Genomic DNA, 6,000 nt, shown 5'->3' with positions numbered 1-6,000 from the left:
ACGCTTGGTACAAGCACATACCTATCCTAACCACGCCACGTTACACATCTACCCTCACGTCTACCCCGACGATGCGTGCCCCTCGTGCGGGTTCACGGCGACACTCGCACACGTGCTCTCGGAGTGTAGAAACCCTGTGTAGTGTAGCGCGACTCTACCTCGGACATGTGGGAGAAGGCCCTGTGAAGCTCGCTTCTATAACACCAGCGATGGGTCGTCCAGCAGGCTCGCGCAGCGGTCGCCAGGTACTCCCTGTCGGTCCGTGCGTGGGAGGCTCCCACTTCGCGCCGACCTGCGTCCTGCAGGACCTTTATGAAAGTTTGTCGAATCCAAATGCCATTGTTTATTTCATTTTTATTTTTAACGTGAGGTTTATGTTCACGCGCATTTGCTTACCGCGCCAATTTCCTGGCACGGTAGAGCTATACAGCTTCGCTATAAAAAGTCCACATATGTGGGCCGATCCCGAAGATAGTGCAATGCCGGGCCGATCTGCGGCAGAGGTGAAGCAGGCGCTGAGGACTCCCCATACGTGGGCCGCTCCCGAAGATACTGAAATGCCGGCCGACCCGCGGCGGAGGTGAAGCAGGCGTTAAGCACTCCCCATACGTGGTACCATCCCGAAGATGTGCAATGCCGGACCGACCCGCGGCGGAGGCGAAGCAGCCGTTAAGCACTCCCCATACGTGGGCCGATCACGAAGATAGTGCTATGCCGGGCCGACCCGCGGCGGAGGTGCAGTTCGCCATGAAGGGGCCCACATACACAGCTTCGCTGGTCATCCTTCTTCACAGAGCAAAAGGGCACTGAGTTTTTTTTTTTATTTTCTCGGCTCAATCCCGCCCAGAAAGTGGCGAATGAGAAAGTGGCCCAGATCGCGAATGAAACACGGTGAACTCGACTGCTCTCGACGTGCTTCCAACGTGGTTCGTTTGAAAACAAATAACGGTGGCGGTTTATGAACCCCATTTTTTAATAAGAGCAAGGCCATCGGCCGAGATGGTTCACCGTCTCTCGCGTTCCGGCACTTACGACAGTGTTGCTGATCCCATTTCATCCGCAGCGACGGCATCCCGTGATGTGGAAAATAAAGAAAAATGTCCATGCAAGATGACGTGGGTGCTGTCTGACGGTAAAATGTTTACTACTTATACGAGGCTGTATTTTGTTACCTCCGCGGTCACTTGCGACGTGCAACAGCCGCGGTGAATAAGTTAACTCAATCATGTCGTTGTTCGGCAGGGTGGTCACTGGGTAACTGAAGAAAAAAAAGCAAATAAGCCCAATATTTTTGCGCAGCACTTAAAATACATTCAGTTTATTCAAGTTTTCGCCAGTTACTTATAATGGGTATGGGTGATATAGAAAGGTAAAAGTAACACCGCACTCAGAGTAATAATTACTGCAGAAAAAACATTTGCACAAGTAGCAGTCATATAATTTTCTTTTGGTTATACAAATCACTGTGCTCTATTTCTAGCTGGAATTAATGCAATAGTTTTTCTCTCTTAGCATTTACTATATTTCAGTGATGTGTAGAAGTTGTCTTCATCGTGACATGATGTAGGGTACCGGTCGTCACCATTGCGCACTACCCGGACAACGAAGAAGTTTGGCAGGTATGTTCGACTTCAGGTAATACGAGCCATGCTTTAAAGCAGCAGCAGGAACAACAACTTCAAGTAAGAATTTTTATGGCATAGAACGCTTGGTACTTGGCTTTGCATTGCCAAATCCGTTGCTCATCTGCCATCTTTGTCTGCAGAAAGTGATGTCCGAAGTGCCATCATTATGAATTAGGGGGTTCTTAACGAAGCAGCTCTAGACTGGCGGCGGCTTTTCAAAGCTAATGCTCCTAAAGGAGAACTTGTAATGATATTGTTCTGATGGCTCAGCAAGAAACATATTGAAATGTGAAGAGCTGCACTATTAATCATTACGAAATTTTTAGCTTATCTCTTCCTCGATTTCAGTTGGTTTCTATTTTGAAGCTGCGCCTTCCGTTAGCATTAGAAAGCAGGCAATGCGTCGATGTTTTATTCCAACGAGACTTGTGGCTAAAATTACGTTTTCCATTTAGGCTCCAGTTGAGCTAAATACCACGCTTATGTCAGCTTTGATCAAAGACTATTCTAATGCTTAGTGATACAGTTCTTTCGCGTTCAGAAGTTATTTCGATCACTTTTCAGGATTATTCTTGCTGTAAACATGGGCGTTGCTATTGTTTACCTTAGATTGTTTTGGTTCTTAGTTTGCGCTTTCAAAAGGTTTAATGCGAAGTAATAGATATCGCAAATGAACTTCAACCAATATGATACCAAATTTTATGTCATGTTTTAAAACCATCTACAGCCTCGTAATCATACGATCACCAAGCTCAATATCAATATCCCACTTCTGCGGAGGCTACTGAATATTTACCTTCCGGGAAATATATCCAGACTTTGGCGTTGATTTTGCCCCCAAACGATAATCGTCATGTTGATTGCCCTCTCTTTCTTTTACCCTTCACGCCCGGTTATTCGAGATCACGAACGGCGTACGTGTAATTAGTGCGACATAGCATTCTTGATAAACAGTCAAGAACGCAGGTTTTGAAGAAACTGTGCACATGCCAGACAGACAACGTATATTGTTTTGGCACAATATACGGCTCCAAAGATGCAAATACTTTGAGAGTTTAGGGAAACTAGGAAGTTGTATATTAAAGCGGAGCTCTCAGGTGCCCGTTTCTGCGGCGAGCGTAGGCGTCGGCGTACGCTAGCGAACGAGCACTGCTCAACATGAAAGCGAAGGCGGAGCGTAGCGGGAGGTTCAAAGAAAAGAGGGCAGCGCACAGAAGCATGCAACCTAATCAGGACCCTCAAGGCAACGAAAGCGTATGGCGAAAAGGATGAGGCGGAAAATGGAGTGCTGGAAATGACCAGGCATGCGGCAAGTGCAGAAAGAGAGCGCTGGCGTGGGCTTCGGACCCACTGCGCATGCGCTACATGGCCTGTGGCATCGCCGCGGCTAGCGAATGCGCTTCGCGCGAGCTACGCGTTCCCGTGTTGGCGCTTTGTTTCTTAAAGGGACACAAAAGGTTAATATTAAGTCAATGTGAACTGTTGACATAACATCCCAGAAACCTCGAAGCGCTTGTTTCATGCTTAGAAGAGACTTATTATAAGAGAAAATGCGTTCTGAAGCGTCCGCGTACCTCTAGGGCAGTTCAAATCGGCCGCCGTCCGATTGAGGAGTGGTGACGTCATGGTCTCATAGTGACGCTGCGCCGTCGGTGAGTAAAACGGCGCCCGCAGACGGCGCTACGGCTTTTCTGCGCAAAATGCAAAGGCGCGGCCAGAAACAGAGCCAAGACAGAGCCGATAGCAGCACGAAAGCGGAACTATGGTGGCTAGCGGAAAGGAAAGCGCGCGACGATAATCTGGTTCTTTATTTTATGATGCCAACTTCGACGCTCGTTGCAATGGACGACCCTTACAACGACACATTGGCTCGTAATGCTGAGCCCGACATCAGCGATTTAGGCACTGATGAACGTGACCTGCTCCTGAGGGCTCGCGCTGCTGGCGTCGTTGCGTACTACTGGGACGGCAACTATGTCAAGGCTGTACATATTCGCACATTTGTAGCTTTTCCTTCGTGAAAGCCAAATGCCGCACTTTTCGACCTGCAGTTCTTGCGCTTCGGAGAATGCAGGCAAGACCGACGGAACAGCGCTACTGGAAAGCATTGCTTTGAAAGACACTCCACACGACTTCAGTAAGTTGACGATGAACTCGTAATCCTCTGGACAAAACTGCAGCGAGCTCCCTAAGCGAATTTTTCGGCTGTTTGCCAACGCGCTGTGCCAGAGGCACGGCACTTTACCACTTCGAACGGAGAGGTTCACTCGTTGGCACAGTGTTAAGTAACGTTGGATTCGCCGCTGCAACTGCCCTTGGACAAGTTCAGCGGACCATTCGCGCATCCCATGACATCATATGGACGTGGCATTCTCGATGCTTGTTCCAAATGCAAGTTTCGCGAGCCAGCAGAACCAGTGCAGCATGATGTGATAACGGAACAACTCAAACTCCAAAGCGCGCGCGGCGCAGAGTTGAGTGAAAACGAAACCTTTCGACCACCCATACTACTCAAGGGCAACGTCAAAATGTTATTTTTTCTCAGAATCGAATAGAAGTAGACAAGTAGCATTTTCCTCCGTCTTATAACCTAATGAAATTATCTTTTTGATACGAGTAGTTGAGTACTAGTGACATAAATTATCATGAGGAGTGCCTAAGTCATCGGGCTAGTACCGGAATGTCGCTAGGGGGTCTCAAATGGTGTCATGCATTTGCCTCAATTTCTCGGTTACTAAAGCTCTGCTCGCGATTATATTGACGACTTAGACGTTCTAGAGCATTGCTTTATCACTTTAACTTGACTTCATAGTAACCTTTAGTGTCCCCGGTGGAAGTGTCTCGTCTGCCGCTGCTGCTAAAGAGCTGTCCGAGCAGGGCCTACGCGCCGCCGCCGAGTAAACCCTGTCGTTCAGAATGAGATTCTTTCCCAAAATATATCGCCATTTCAAAGCACTAACCAGCTGCGCTCGAAATTTGCATTAGGAGGTATGGCGATCGTCGGTCAATTTATTATTATTATTATTTTTTTTTGAACCGCAGCTTGTGTTAGCTTAAAAGTGGCGTTGCCGTGGGCACGCGAAAAAAAACTCAGTGGCTCCCAGAGCGGAGCAGCTGCTGGAAAGTGCGGTTTGATGAGTTGACACGATTGGCATGCAGCCGTTAGAGCCGCCCGAGGCCAGGCTATCCGACAGCAACGAGAAGATCCCGAGTTGAAGGGGCGGGAGGTCGTAGCGTTCCGGCACCGTAATCTGTGGGTTACATAGCCATGAGAAAGGCCGGGTGCACGCAGGACAAGCTTCGCATGCCCCTATATTTCGGCAGGGCAAGGCTTGACTTTCTTTTTTTGTGTGTGTGTGTGTGATGCCCTCCCTGTTCTTTTGAGCTACATCTGCATAATTACACGTCAACCGTACTCGCGTTGTTTCTGATGCGAAAACGTGGGCGGCCTATCGCTTAAAGGTAATCACTAAACACTCTCTGCTCGTGCTCCTTTCTTTCTATGTGCGCTCTTCGCTGCTTCATATGCGCACATCACTTATGCGGAAGCGGTTGTATTATGCTGATCTGTGTGAATTCCAGAAAAAGCACTGAGCCTTTCATAAATGAGATCACTTATACACTCTCTTCATCGTGATTCAGTGGTACGATTTTTATATTCTTCCCACACTCCAATATATTAAAAGCGCTCTCTTTGAACAGCTTGCCAAAAAGAGACTAAATTGTCGTTCTTCCATTCCTGCAATTATATTCAAGGCGTTAGGCTATCATAACATGAGTGCATGCACACTAAACAAAAATAACGCGAAACGGGAGTAAACAGCTCGTCCTGTATCGCATTCCCGTTTCTGGTTTTTTTTTACTACGTACCAGTCGAGGTAAAAATTTACTACCATGCTGACCAAGGTTTTTGTATGTAGAAACGAGAGTAATTTTTTAATCTGTGGGAAGGTTTTTAGGGACGATAGTGGGACAATATTTTTACTGCCATCACGAAGTTCTAGAGGCTATTCCTGAGAGTTATTTTTCAAGCCCATTCGCGAGTTTCTTGGGTCTGATGTGGGAGTATTTTTTTACCTCATTCATCCAGTTTTCTAGGCTATTCCTGGGAGTTATTTTTAGGCCTATTCTCGAGTTTGTTGGTACTGATGTCGGGGTATTTTCTTACCTCGTTATCAAGGTTTCGTAGCTCTACCTGAGAGTAATTTTTCAAGCCCATTCTGTGGTTTGTTGGAGCTGATCTCGGAGTATTTTTTTACCTGGTTCATCAGGTTTTCTCGGTTCTTTCCGAGAGTAGTTTTTCAAGCCCGTTCTGGAGTTTCTTGGGCCTGATGTGGAAATATTTCGAAGACAATTGAAAGATTACAAAGATGAT

General features: G+C 47.2%; 1 protein-coding gene across 1 annotated transcript in view; it reads left to right on the top strand.

The window, feature by feature from the left end:
* Window positions 1-1,663: 1,663 nt before the first annotated feature.
* LOC135897114 (uncharacterized) overlaps window positions 1,664-6,000 on the top strand; it is a 58,769-nt gene continuing 54,432 nt past the window's right edge. The window contains exon 1 of the mRNA XM_070521386.1: window positions 1,664-1,682. The gene's annotated coding sequence lies outside the window, so the exon portion shown is untranslated. The remainder of the gene's footprint in view (window positions 1,683-6,000) is intronic.

This window comes from Dermacentor albipictus, chromosome 7, assembly GCF_038994185.2.
Source record: "Dermacentor albipictus isolate Rhodes 1998 colony chromosome 7, USDA_Dalb.pri_finalv2, whole genome shotgun sequence".
In the NCBI taxonomy this organism is placed as follows: domain Eukaryota; kingdom Metazoa; phylum Arthropoda; class Arachnida; order Ixodida; family Ixodidae; genus Dermacentor; species Dermacentor albipictus.
This window is presented reverse-complemented; position numbering and strand designations above follow the sequence as displayed.